Raw genomic sequence first — 15,276 nt, 5'->3', positions numbered from 1 at the left:
TCAGAATTTCTGTCTTGTCATCATTTAGACAGAGCTGGTGTGATGCCATCCAGGCTTGGATAATGTCATAGATGAAATTAATGCTGTTGGAGTCTTGTTTGTGGTTGCCTGAAAGGGGGATAAGGATTTGGGTATCATCAGCACAGTTCATGAATGATATACTCAGGGAGTCGAGGTGGTCAAAAAGCGGTTTTGTGTAGACATTGTATAAGGTTAGGGAGACACATGAGCCTTGTGGGAGCCTACAAGGGACGGGAGTCATGTGGGCTGCTGCGTTTCCTGAATAGAGATGGGGGAGGAAGGGGGAGATCCACGAGAATGCTGGTGCTGCAAAGTTGGTGGTGGTAGCGAGGTGGTGGCAGAGAGTTTGGTGGTCGACCAAGTCAAAGTCGGCAGAGAGGTCCAGTAGGAGGAGGAGGGCTACCTGCATCATGGATGTCATCTAGATGGTTTTTTAGATCAGGTAGGGCTGACTCAGTTCCATGACAAGGGCGGAAGCCGGATTGTCTGAGCCTGAGGACTTTGTAGAGTTCAAGGTAAGATTGCATTTGAGAGTAGGCAGCATGGTCCAAGATTTTCAGTAGGAAAGGTACAGGGGTGATAGGTCGGTAATTGGTAGGAGAGGAAGGGTCTAGAGAAGGATTTTTAAGGCAAGGGGGGATTCAGGTTCCCTTGAGGGCTGGAGGGACAAAGCTGTCGGTGAAAAAGTAATTGATAAAAGTGGTAATGATAGGAACAAAGGCTTGTGCACAATCCTTGATGAGAGGGGCAGGGCAGATGTTCCTTGGCATTGTGATGGTTTCAGACCAGCAGTGAGATTAGAGGCTTCCAACTCTGTTATGTGTTGGAAATTAAAGGGAGGGTTGGCGAAAGGGGCGGGGGTGGGGGTAGGGATATGGGGAGGTTTGCTCTTGCGGACTTTGGTGAGGATGGCTGATTGCTTGGTATTGATTTATTCTTGAAGGGAGACAATTTTGTTGGTAAGGTCGTCTTGGATGTTTTGGCACCAGCTGTCATCTTTGGTGTAGTAGGAAAGAGGGGCACAAGGGGTTTCGAACTCCCGTAGGATGGTAAATAGTTCCCGGGAATGGGAATGGGCATTGATAATTCTGTTACAGAGTGTGGCTGCTTTAGTGGTAAGGATGGATTTTTTATATTCCGTAGAGAAGCTGAGGAAGTTAGCTTTGTGGTTGCAGATGGGTGTGTTTTTTGGCTCTCATGTCCTAGTGGTCCGGGGTAAAACAGGAATTTATATGCGTGGTGGGTTTAGCTTTGTGAGCTTTAAGTTGAGCAATGACATCAATAGCTGGGACGATGGAGGAATCGTAAGTGTTAACCAGGTTGGATGGGTCAGTGGGTAGGGAGGCTTGGGCGAGGGAGTGATCAGCTGTGAGGATAGGGAGTAGGCGTTCTTTGGTAAGGTTGCAGGAGCATCTAGTGAGAGCAGGTGGGAGGGTGGGGGCATTGGAAGGGAGGGTAGGGGTGGTGGGCACTGTGAAGGAAATGGTGTGGTGATCTGACCAGAGATTATGGGAGATGACTATGTTATCTATATTGCAATTCAAGTCGGCTATCCAATCTAGGGATCTTCCTAGTTGGTGTTGTGGGAACCCAAGGGAGAATAGGGAGTTAGCCAACGATAGGGCGTCTTTGTCTGCTGAGTCCATCAGTCCCATATTTAGGTCAATAAGGACAAAAACTATGGAGGTAGGTTTGGTGTTAGAACTGAGAAGAGAGGAGAGGTCATCCTCGAAGGACTTGGCTGGGCTAGGAGGGTGATAGATGACATTGATGGTTATGTTGGATGTGGGTGAAATAGTGAGCCTGGTGCTGAGTAAGTCACATGTTGGAGGAGCGTTGGACGGAAGGGTATTGAAAGATAAGGTGTCTCTGTGGATGAGGGCAACTAACCCCCTCTTTGTGTAGGGGACAATCACAGCGGAGGATGGTGTGACCTGCAGGAATAGCAATGACAAGAGCAGGGCCTGCTGTGGGGTGTAGCCAGGTTTCCGCTAGGTACAACGTTCATTCATACACCATTTTCAGCACTGTTTGCGAAAACGTTTTTCTGAAAATAACATTGGAAAATAGGGGGGTATAAGGGTTAGGGTGGGTTGGTGTATGGAGAATAAATAATTGGGAATGGAGGGTGGGCCCCCCAATAAAAAAAAACAGATTTCTTTTTGGCAACATATTTTTGGCAAAAACAGCCGCAAAAGAAAACAGGCGGAGAATGAACATAGAACCTTCCTTTATGGCTAAGAAAATGCAAATAATTTGGTTTTGCATATGTATATACATAACTTCACCTTGAGGGCTATTTGCTTTTAACGTCACATTGGAAGCTGAGAAAAGTACAGACGACGAAGCATATGAATGCCCTGTCCAATAGACCGAGCATGCAGCATTTCAGTAAACAATAATGGTTAAGTTTTAATACTCACTTTCCACAAAATTTAGTGTTTCAGGCAATGAATAATTAGTCAGTTCTGCCTGGGCTTTAAGACTCACTTTCTAACGGCGGTTCAGGCCTTGAGTAATAGTTCAGTTGGTGCTGAGTTTTCAGATTCATTAACCCAGCCTGCAGTTTTTAAGACAATGATTGAAGATTCAGTTTGTTCTAGACTTTAAGCAGCGGTGGAAGTGGAAAAAAGGAACTAGCGACTGCATCCAAAAAGGAGGTAGTGGGATGGCGGACAGTTGGGAGGTGGAGGGTGGGGCGTTGGATCAGGGCCAGGGTGGGATAGTTCGGGCTTGACCTTTGGTTTGCAATCTTCAATGGATCGTTTTGTGTTGTGGACAGACTGGAATAATACACTAATGGTACTAGATTCATCATTGACAGAAATATTAAAACGAAATATTCATAGATAGAAATCTCTTTACAACATGTTTATTAGTGTTATCTAAAACACACAATTACAGCTCAATTGAAAATATAGTTTAAACATATTTTGATTGGCTCTGTGCACTGTCAATAGGTAAAAATTTAATTTTCCTACATGAATATTACAGGACATTAATCCATCCAGGACAGGTGACAGTTTAATGTTCATTTTAAATTATGTATTTTACTCTTAATGAGTACAGTACTTTGAGCAAACCCATACCCATACCTTAAACTCAATACACTTTGTAGCTGCCATTAATCATCTGGCTGCAATCACTTCAAAGGAATTCAAACATTGGCAATGAAACAGATTTGGCTTTTGTGTAGGCATATGCTAGGCACTTGTTGGGCTCTGACATAATGGTACTACCTGTCCATAAGATGCAACAGCTAGGACATATTTTGATTATCTAGGCATATGAGTGTCTAATACCTATAAGCAAGCCAAAACTTTTTTTTTACCTTTGCTTACGCAGGATCTCAGTGCATGGGACAGACATAAATCAAGTGATTTAAGGCAAACTTGTTTAAGACATTTGTATTAAACGTGCTGCAATTAAGCCATTAACTCATAACTCTCAGCAGACTACTTAGAAATATTGGCCTTACAGGCCAACGTTTGATGTTACTGCTTGATAGATCTAGCTCTAAGGCATCCCAGGAGGATGTGTTTTGGGTGGGAGGGATGAGCCAGTAGTCGGTGGGAATGGCCATGGGGACCCCAACGACACTGGCCATTCAATGGATTGGTAAATAACAAAACCAAACCTTCAAATTGTGGGTCCCCCCTCACATGTCCTCTCCTTCCTAGTTTTACTTGAGTGCAATACTTTCGGTTTACAAGCACCACCTAATAGCCAAAACAAAAAACGGACTGAAGTAAAACTACGCTACAAGCAAAACTCTGTTGTTAGGTGTCCGTCTGGTCTTCGCCCCTCTGTTCATTGAATGCTCTGGTGAATCACTCACATTTGTTCTGTGGCTCCCTTGGGAGCTGCTCCTCTGGTGCACACCAAAATTTCCCTAAACACCAAACTAACCCACCATTGATACACCAACACAACTCCTCACACTCCTTAAGCATCACTCTTACAGCCTATTAGTTGCTGACATGATGCAAAAGTGTTGACAAATATGAAGTAATATTTTGGAACACAACACACAGGTAACACAACAGAGTAACAATATAGTATTGTGGAGACAACACACTATACTTATCTCACGAATTTGTTCTTTTTTTAAATGTTGGCAGAGTGCCTATAAAAAGTCACTTTAGATTTTTGTACGACTTTAAGAATAACAGGCAGCATTTTGTGGCTTCCGTGTTAAACATTTGTGTCCTTGCTTTACAAAACTCAGCAAGTAGGTGACTATGTTTATTGCTTATCGTTAATATGTAAGTCTTTCAGCTAGCAAAATTGAATTACCCATGCTGAAATATGTGACCTAAATAAATAAAGGTTTCAATAACTGGTTTTCCAGTTTTTCCAGAATTTGGATTTGTACGTTTCCCTCCTATGATGCATACTTATGAAGATGTAGTATTTTACTTAATATGGAGATGCGTTATAATTGTTTCTACAGCAGACCATTGTAGTTTAAATGTTTGAGGTCAGGACCACCCACATGTACTAAAAAACAGTGGGGTATCAAAGCATGGCGAATACAACATGTACAGCACAAAATGTTACCCTAGTAGTGCCCCAATAACACACTGCAACCTGCAAATGGGCCTCAGTGGACCACCTGCCAAGGTTTCTGGAAGTTGCTTATGATCTTCATCTGTAATCTACGATATGATCTGATATGATAGGTTATTTATAACGCGCTTAATACCCATGCAGCAGTGATCTGAATCATAAAAGTGAAACAGGCAAGCCCAACAGGTATAACTTATTTTCACTCTTTTGGTAGCGCAGTCTGAGGGCAACCTATACCCTTCAGGATAGGTGTGAGCTGATACAGTTGCAACACAAAAAACAATAGTACTATGTTCCCAAAATACCTTAGTTCTTGTCTTTCGGATCTAAGCAGAGCCAGGCTTTTCAGCATCAGACCAGAAGCATGGGTGCCTTTGCGCTGGGCTGGGGTCAAGTCGGAGAGCAGAAGCGATGGGCCCCAATGATGCAGTTCTGTTTGTCAGTGGTGCTGATTTGCGGGTAGAAAACGCTGGGAACAGTAAGCCTTGCCAAGTGGATGGCACTGGAAGACTCAGTGACCTCTGGGCCCGGAAAAGGGAATACTTGCCTTTGGTGCTGTGCAGGCTCGGCTGACACAACACGGCATATGGTTACGGCAAAGATGTCAAAGCTTCAGCATTGTCATTGAGCAGAACTCTGAGATTCAGGGGTGGTGGAGCGTCGAGGTCCAGGATGATTATGATGGTGTCAATGGGGCCAGCGCTGAGCAGCTCCACTCAGGAGGGCCATGGGCCCGTGTGGGGCCGACAGGCCAGTGGGCAGACTGCAACAGGCCTGCTCGAGCCATGCTGCTATTTATACAAATCTCGGGCCAAGCAGGGCCTGATGGGAGAAAGGAACTGCGCTACAATCTGCTCTTCTGCTGGGCTCTGCCTGCTGGAGCTTCCCCCTACACGCAGGACAAGCAGCTCTGCAGACGCTCAGAGCTTCCGGGGGTGGGGGGGCTCGGGCTGGGTCAGGGCCTGTCTTCTCACCCTCGCTTAGCTGGGCTTCCCAGAACTGACCCAACCCCTGCCCACTTGCATGCAACTCATAATTAGCTGGCAGGGGAGAATCTGATCTCAAGGGCAGATCTCCTAGGGTGAGGCTTACCCATTGCACATCAGATTTGCTGACCCCTGCTATGTTCCCAAATGCGGGATACACAACTGCATTATTTCTGGTAGTGGGGGACTGAGTTCACGCTCTCCCCCCGATTTATTGGTGAAAGAAAAGGTAAAGTGTGCACTAGGCCTGCTAAATTGCATACTTTAAGATTGTGCTCACATTGCGTTTCTTCAAATAGGTTCACCTTTGGGTGATTGCTTTTCCACATTTTATCTGTTGAATTGAATTATGCTTCTTTCATCACCACAGAAATAATGTGTATTACAGAGATAAGCTACCATATGTATTGGGCACACTGCACATGCTCAGGCAGCATCAATCATGCTTTGTACAGGACAATGCTGGCCTAAATTGGGAACAGCCAGCATAGACATGTTGCTACAGAGGCATATTTTGGGTACACCCAGCATGACAATGTGTTACATCAGTGACAGTGCTGTCTTACACTGTGGACACATTGATCATTAAAATGTGTTGTGTTGTAAAATGTTATTTTCTGCTGTTGGTGACATGGAATTTTCATGTTCCCCTTTAGAACTGATTGTAAACTTATGGCTTTTTGGTCACCTTTTCTGCTGTAAAATGCACCATTTCATCCCTCATATTTGAAAAAAAAGTCTTGGGGGGAACCCCCCCAAACCCTCCCTAGAACCTTATAGCTCCCTCGCTACGCTCAGTCGCCCCCACTATTTCAGAAAAATATTAACACATAGACACCGAAAGAAATCACAAGCAACTAACCTTTGATCACTGCCCATGACACCAAAAGCTATCTTTGGGACTGCATGGCTATGACTGCCTGTGATGCTATTGTGTCAAAGGTCACACAATATCGTTTTTTAATATACTGCTTTGGGTGAGGTTGTTGACGTTTGGCTCGCCGGCCCACTGGGTGACAAAAAGTTAATGCTTTGGCCCCACATTCAGAAACGTTGGACACGCCTGGGATAAAGCAAAGAGTTTCACTCATTCTCCTGTTGGGCAGTAGTCTGCATGGCCCAAACAACTTATGTGACTGACAACAAAAGGAGAGAAAATAATTGAATGTTGGTTCTGCAACAGTGTACCAAAGATTCTAGTGTAGCGAACTGACTGGCCGCTGAGACTATATACTTGCCTGTCAAATGCAATGATAAAGAACTGAGGGAGGGCCAGTGCATCAATAGTGAAATTCTAGGTAATGACTTTCGGTTCCACTAACAGAGGTGTACGAGTGTACGTTATTTTCTTCCTACGCATTAAATCTGTCACATTGCAATGGTGATGTTTTTTCAAATACTCTGATTAAGTCCACACTATTTGAAATAAGGACTCCACTTTTTGCTGTAAAATCATAGTGGCATTAAATAATTGACTAGCATCACACACTTTGGCTAAACAGAGATTTTAACACACTCTGCAAATATGACCATGCACCTTCCAAGCTTTACTTGGTGCAAATGTTTCAGTTTTGGATTTCAAGGCCTACAAGAATACTGTCTTATATGACAACATGTAAATCCTTATATCAGTGGTCTTCAAAAATGTTCAAAAATGTTCACCCCTGATATCCTCAGAGCAAACTTTCAACAGGCTGGGCCCCCCAAAGTGCCAATTGGCACACACAAGTCTGAAGCACCATGTATGACTGAAATGACAGTGCATGGGCACACACTTGGACATTGTGCTGCACTGTATATTCTCAAATCAAATGCAGAAAACCGAACTGTAAACAGGACATTTTTTGGGAGTGCCTCATAAAAAAGTAGACAAATATTCTGTGATACTTTATTATCCGTAAAGTGCAATATATACAATGTATTAACGTAAGCCATACACATGTAGCATGTTCCATTTCTAAAAATATAGCATTTATAAACCTTGGGCAAGCAAATTATTAATTGAACAGTTGTCACTTGATGAGGACTAATGTGAAGGATGTGCCTGTCTTTGGGCAACCAGCATATCAATGTCTGGTAACTTGGGAAATCATGTTCGGTCTCACCAAGAGCATCCCACAATAATGGGAATGCACCAGTAATGCCTTCTTCATGTCTCCTTTTTCAAAGGTGCAGCTTCTTTTTGAAAGCAGATATCTGTGCATGCATTGCAAAAGAATTGTTATCTCTTTCTTGCAGAGAGAGGTTCAGGAGGTTTAGTTTGTCGAAAGCCTCAGCTAGGTAGGCCAAAAGCACAAGCCGGTGTGGATCACATAATTGCTCTGCTTTGGCCCTGTCAATATCCAGAAGGAAATGACACACTTCATTTCTCAGTTTACACACAAGAACCTTGCCTCTGGATAACCGCCTTACGTATGTGTGGAACAGTAAAGCATCATGCTCTGCTCCCATGTCTAAACACAACTTTGAAAATAGGGGGGCTCTTGTGGGGTGCAATTTAATGTAGCTGACAATCTGCACAACAGACTTCAAAACTGCCTCCACTGCAACTCCTATGCTGATGATATGCAAATCATCATCTGGCTTAATTTTACTCAGCCAGACACGGCAACCCAGCTTAGGAGTTGCTTTATGGCGGTCGGATGTTGGATGAGTGCAAACCGGCTTAAATGTGATTGGGACAAGACTGAGGTACTGGTGGTGGGACCCTCCTTTTTTTCCACTTCCTGTTTCTGGCCCCCTGATCTTGGCCCTTTTCCTATACCAGTATCCGTGGTATGAAATCTTGGCTTTAAAATCTCTGCCTCTCTGTCTGCTGAGGTAATAAATTGGCTCTGTTTGCCAGGCTGGTCACTTTCAGCACAAAGTGCTCCACCTCGTTCTCCCATTTCTCCCCTTTAATCAGTCGTTGCCTCTATTGGGAGGTGGATGAATATTTCATCCATAGCTTTTGCCCCTCACCAAGTCCAATGTCGTAAAGGCCCTTATCCCAGGCAGGTACAGCTCGAAGAGTCATCATCCAAGCTGAAGCTGGCAAAGGTAATCAAACTAATGTTGTGACAATATATGTGCATGCATTAGAAACAAAGCAGGAGTGCACTCAACATGAAGAAAATGCACACTAGGTAATATATGCACTTATACATGAGGAACATTAACATAGCATCCATAAGACATGAAGAATACTTACATAAGCACTGTATAAGCTAAATGCAACATAAACGACACACAAATATAGATCATTAACATAGAAACGTGAGAGTAATGAGCAGCCATCTTTTCCAAAATGGAAGGTACAGAAAGCTTTCAGATAAACAAAGGCCTCAAGGCTTTTAGAGAACACAAAATGCTGAAACCACAGAAATACAGATCCATGCGGTGCTCAGGCAGAAACTAGTAACCACAGCGAAGGACATGCAGAATAACTCAAAAGTGTCCCCAGTGGTAAAATAAATCATAACAGGCACATTAATATTAGCTAAAATCCCAATAAATGCAGGGTAAATAATTCCAAACATGGTCCCATCACACATGACCCATAATGGAAGAACATTGTCTATTTATTAGCAATGAACACAGATAGAAAACATACCTTACTCCTTACACGTACACTCAGACACGAGATGCCGCACAATGCCAAACATAAAGAGATAGATTCCCCTGGCTCATGGCTTACAACTGATGGAAGGTGTCTTCTTTAATTATAACAAAAGTATTCAGTAGGCCTGTCTCCCCCTACTCATGTCTGGCTCATATCTTGACAAACTGTCAGTTGTCCACTATCAGTAAATACAAAGCCAACTAATGAAAACCCCAAATAGTGTGCTGCCCAAGAAGTAAGGTGCCAGTCAATTACCTATTGCAGAGATGATGTCTTTTTAGCTTATCAATTTAGAGGTGGTCTCAGGAGGAGCCAACATACAAGGGTTGCCCATTTAGAAATGTAACCCCTATAGAATGTATATGTAATCACCATTAATAACCAATCCCTGTCCCCCATAGGTTTTTGGTAACTAACATTACAGTATGTCAGTTATGACAAATGTTGAATATATAAACCATTGCTTTTCATGTAATGAGTGAGAGCTCCCAGAATTCAATGCTTGTAGGCTGTCCCTGCTATATTTTGATGATAATAAAGCTGGGTTTTGCCTTGCACTTTGCCTATTTCCGTTATTTAATTTGACTGATTCCAGAACTTCTGTGTAATTTGGGACTTTCCAGACCATCTTAACACCTCCCGCATTTTGAGTCACATTGACTTCTGTAACTGTCTGTTTCTTGCACAACCATTATATTTTATCCAGCACCTCCAGCTCCTACAGAATTTGGCAGCACAGCTGACTACTGACACTCCTTCCTGTTCTCATATTTCCTCCACGCTCTGCTCTCTCCACTAGTTGACTGTTTCTTAAGCGTATCTCTTTCAAGTCATTATGTATAGTGCATCAGGCATTCTATGGTCAGGGCACAGAATACCTGCAGGATACATTTCCATCTTATCATCCTGTGCGCTCTTTGTGCTTTCAGGATGCTCATCTGATTTTGGTTCCACAGTTCTGGATAACCAGGACTGGTGGTCACTCCTTTTCTATTGCAGCAGCCAAATTGTGGAATACCTTACCGCCTACCTTTAGATCTACTGAAAATCATCTTCAGTTTAGGGACTTGTTGACGACTGATCCTTTTTAGTTCTTTCTGGCTTTCCGTGCTTAATCGTCCCTGTGGTATTTTCTGCGCCAAGATGCCTTTGGTGTATTGTGTGCTAATCAATTATGCATAACATAAAATAACATAACACCTCTGAAAGTTCACAGTCCATGTTGTAAACAGCAATGGCTTCCCTAAGCATCATACATGAGTCCACCATATATGTGGACCCACTGCTAATACTTTGGCTTTCAAGCCTGCCCTGGCACCACACATGATAGGGGCACCATCAGTACAGATTCCCAAAGGATTCTCACATCAAGCCATTAGAATGTAGGTGTTCACAATGTCAAACAGTTCCAACGCAGTTGCTCTGCCCTGGATTGCCTTGCAAAACAAAAATTCATCCAATAGCTCTCCTTCATGACAATACCTGACATAAGCAATTAAGTGCCCTTCCTTTGCTATGTTAGTGATCTAATCCAACTGCATGGCAAATGGACTTGATTTCAAGCGTGAAACCAATTGTGAAGTGATATCCAATGCCATGTCAGCAATGCAGCTGCAGATTGTGTTGTCAGAGCATGGGATGGCTTTGCACTTCTCTGCTGCACTGCCGCCAAGCATTTTCCTGTTTACATGAATTATTGTTGGGAGTAGCACTTTTTATCTGTGAAGGTGAAGGGCTTTTGTTTTTGTAAGGTTGTATGCAATATGATACGATGCTGTGTAAGGCCACCATTTTGCAGTCTCTTTTTAGTTATGCCTTCCAATTGCCGTGCAAAATATTCTCTACTCTTTTGCAAGCTCTCCATGTTTTTGTTTAGTAGGCTTCAGTCTATCATTCGCTGACATCACTCTGAAAACAACACACTGGGGTCTAAATTCTCCACTCACAGTGATGGAAGTGAAGCCATAGTCCAGGCAGGATATAAAACAAAAGAGGTGATGGTTGGATGGTTGGGATTAAATCCTAACCTCTGACTTTTCTCTGGGCAAACCTCCAGACCATCGTTCTTCTTCTTGCCAAGCAATTAAAGAAGGGGAAAGACCATATGCAAATCAGGCTTGGTCCCACCCCAAAAGGGGCAGTCCAGCCCTAAATGCTAGGTCACATCCCTTCTGCATGAGACCACAAGCATCCCAAGACATGTTTCGTCAGCATCAGTGAGGAGTAGCTTGCGTCTCTAGGCCCAGCAGGCTTGAGACCCACGTCTGGGCATACCCATCCCACTCTGGGCGACATATGCAAAACAAGAGGTGACGGCTGGACGTTTGGACTAAATCCAAACCTCTGGCATTGTTCTGGGCAACCCTCCAGACCATCGTTCTTCAGCCTGCTAAGCCATTACAGAAGGGGAAAGACCATATGCAAATCAGGCTTGGTCCCACCCCAAAAGGGCACTACCTGACTGATTTGCATATGGCTGGCCCCCTTTTTGCAATGGCGCAGATGGGCTAAATGATAGTGGTGTGGAAGGTTGCTCAGAGCAGTGCCAGTGGTTCAGATTAATTTAAAACCATCACTTTTTTTTTATTAAAGTCCAGGTAGGAGGCATCATAGCGCTGGGTTTTCGCTTTTCGTTTATTTGCATCCTTTTCTGTGTCTGCCTTTTGGTTCAGAACCCTACAATCTTTGGGCAGTAGAAAACTGTCCATCTGAAAATGTGCTTCTGGCTTGTCAACACATACTAAACCCCAAAACTAATCGATAAAAAATGATTGCTAGTCATAGGCATAGCAAAAGTTAGAGGATTACTTTTAAAAATAGTTTTAAAAAACACCAAACGTTTCAAAAGAAGTTTAAGAAAGCGCTACACGTTTCAAATGACGTTTAAGAAAGTGCCACATGTTTCAAAAGAGGTTTAAAAAATTCCACACATTTTAAAAGCGATTTAAAAAGCGCCACACGTTTTTAAAAAGGTGCAACATGGCTGCGTTCCAACGGCTTTCAGTGCTCGAAGGCTAAACTGGTCATGTGCAGCCCTAAAAGCACATAAAAGTGTCCCAGACTTTCGGCCATATAGCAGAATATGCTAGGTAATACAAATGTCCTGCTGCATACCACTTCTGCCCAGAGAGGCGATCTGCAATCGTCATAGGTGGAAGTGTTCCCTTCCTCCACCTAAGAAGGCTGCGAATCCATCGAGCCTTCAGCGCCACTACACATTGAAGTCAAATTCGTACCTCCTGTGACTTTGGTAACTCCATCAGTGGATGTCGCTGTATTTTTCTAGTGCTTCAGATGCTTGTGGAAAAAAAAATTGCTGCTAGTCTGCCAGTGCTGAAATGGGAAAAGGCTTTATCAGAGAAAGATGTAGCTATGGATGAAATTATATCAGGCATATATTTGGACATATGAGAACTGCCCTACCCCATGCACCTGCACAGAATGCCCGCCAATTGGCCAGCCATATAAGAGATAGCCATGCCAGTCTGCTGCCACCCCCTCGCCCCAGCCTCCCATCCAACCTGGGTATTGGGCTGGCTTTTGGATCCACCTCCCCAACACCACCACTTCAGCATTTCATCTCTTACACCTGATATAGTCGACTCGTAGGATGAATGGAACCACCATACCTCACACTTCCTGGCCGTGCCAATTCGAAACCAAACATCACACTCCCTCTGCCTACTACTCATCCCTCACCCAACTGTTTGCTCATCTTCCGGAGAAAGCTACCATGCCCTGGCACGTCGACCTCCACGTGCTGACTGCCTCCTCACCCATGCATGCATCCACTCCAGTGTGCGTTATGAGCTCAGAAGGAGGTTTGAGTCGCTGTCATAATTTGCTATATACACAATGTTCCTCTGTTCCAAAAAATGCTGGCTGCCCCCAGACCTGCCTACATTTGAAACTCAAAAACCTTCAGGTTTCTGTGTTTATTAACATACACCAATGCCAGTCGCAGATCTGCTGATGCCCCACTCCCCACACAGTCCCAGGTCTCATGGTGCCCCGCTCACCACACAGTCCCAGGTCTACCCCTGTGCCGCTCGTCCTGCCCCTCTCTCCTCACACATCCCATGGGCTCCCCCACAATGCTAAAAAAAAACGGTACTATCCCCATCCCCGTCATGATCAGGTCTCCTCCTGCCCTGCTTCCTGACTAGTCCAAGGAAACACCCACCCCGCTCCGAACAGTCCCAAGTCTCCCCTTGCACTGCTCACCCACCCCTCTCCCCACACACCCCGTGGGCTCCCCCACCATGCCAAAAAACGGTACTGCCCATACCCCCCACATGATCAGGTCTCCTCCTGCCCTGCTCCTGCATAGTCCTGCGCATCCCCCACCTCGCACTCAAACAATCCCTGGGCTCCCCCACCCACTACAAAATCAACCAAAGGGCCCCCAACCACTCCAAAAACAACCCCATGGACTACCACCCACTCCAGAATCAACCCTGTGGCCCTCTTCCACTCCTAAAACAAACCCCGGGCTCCACCTGCTCCAAAGACAACCATAGGAGCCCCCATTCTGCTCCCACACCCCCCATCCACTCCTACAATAACCCAAGGGCCGCCCACCTACTCCAAAATCAACCCCAGAGCTCCCCCACCCACTCCAAAAACAACTCCAGGGAACCACCATCCACATCTAAAGCAACCCACGGACCCCTATCTGCTACTAACAAAATAAACAGGGCTCCCCCAACCACTCCAAAAACAACCACAGGTCCCACACCTACTCCAAAACAACAACCCCATGGAACCCCCATCCACTTCTAAAGCAACCCAGGGAGCCCCCATCTGCTTTTAAAATAACCCAAGGGCCCCCACCCACCCCAAAAACAACCACAGAACCCCCATCCACTCCAAAAACAACCACAGGGCCCCCACCTACTCCAATAACAAACACAGGGCTCCCCCACCGGCTCCAAAAACAACCCCTAGGGCTCCGACACTCACTCCAAATACAACCCCAAGGCCCCCACCTGCTTCAGAAAAACAACCCTAGGGCTCCCCCATCTGTTCCTACAACAACCCAAGAAACCCCATCCGCTCCAAAAACTACGACAGGGCCCCCCACCTACTCCAAAAACAAACACAGGGCTCCCCCGCCTGCTCCACAAACAACCCCTAGGGCTCCGACACCCACTCCAAATGCAACCCCAGGGCCCCCACCTGCTTAAAGAAAACAACCCCAGGGCTCCCCAATCTGCTCCTAGAACAATCCAAGAGACCCCAACAGCTCCAAAATCTACTGCAGAGCCCCCAACCACTCCAACCCCTGGGGCCCCCCATCCACTCCAAAAACAACCCAAGGCCCACCCCCTCCAAAATTAGCACCAGTGCTCCTCAACCCGCTCCTAACAACCCCAGGGCCCCTTCCTTATCTTGTATAATCCCGGTCCTGTTTCATTCCGTTCTCCAACTGCAATCACTGGATTCAAACACCCTGGGTGTTTATTTCCTGGATCAGCCACGTACACTGACCAGAAGCTTGGCCCCCATCAAACTGAGCATGTGTGATTGGGTCCATGTTGGGATATGCACAAACGTGCATATCACATCCCACACCAGCTTTTTCTTTCATTTTTTTTGTGCTGGTGCTGCAATGATGCAATTTTCAGGCTGGGGTCTGTAGGATATTTTGTGTAATTTTGGGGTCTGGTTGTATTTTCTTACCACCAAAAATATAGTGGTAATTTGGTAACAGCTTATCCTTGCATTTAGATTGGGTTTGGCCTCACATCATTCTAGTGACCATATTTTGTTACACTATATTGGAGAATTTAGTAATGCATATTATTGGCGGTATTTTGTGGTAGTATTACTTAGTGGTGAGCATGATTTCCCTTCCCTACATTATAACCCCATCATACACAAACCCTTCCTTTTTATTAGAATACCTCATAGTGATATATAGAGCCCTTGGACCTATGCACAAGAGGACCAACAATTTTACGTATAGTGCCACCTACCGCCTGTGGCTGGTATCACTGATTTATTTACATCAATGATCTATTCACCCATAGGCCTCATTACTGGTTCAAAGACCCCCAGAAATCTATATGTTGTATTAGATTTCCCCAAACAACATGC

The 15,276-nt window shown here is 44.8% G+C and overlaps 1 non-coding gene across 1 annotated transcript; it reads left to right on the top strand.

The window, feature by feature from the left end:
* The first annotated feature begins 5,622 nt into the window (after positions 1-5,622).
* LOC138462693 (U1 spliceosomal RNA) lies at positions 5,623-5,784 on the top strand. Its single transcript, XR_011265292.1, has one exon. It is a non-coding gene; the product is annotated as a U1 spliceosomal RNA (small nuclear RNA).
* Positions 5,785-15,276: the final 9,492 nt, after the last annotated feature.

The sequence above is a fragment of the Ambystoma mexicanum genome, chromosome 1p (assembly GCF_040938575.1).
Source record: "Ambystoma mexicanum isolate Mex_15411 chromosome 1p, UKY_AmexF1_1, whole genome shotgun sequence".
NCBI classification, from domain to species: Eukaryota; Metazoa; Chordata; class Amphibia; order Caudata; family Ambystomatidae; genus Ambystoma; species Ambystoma mexicanum.
This window is presented reverse-complemented; position numbering and strand designations above follow the sequence as displayed.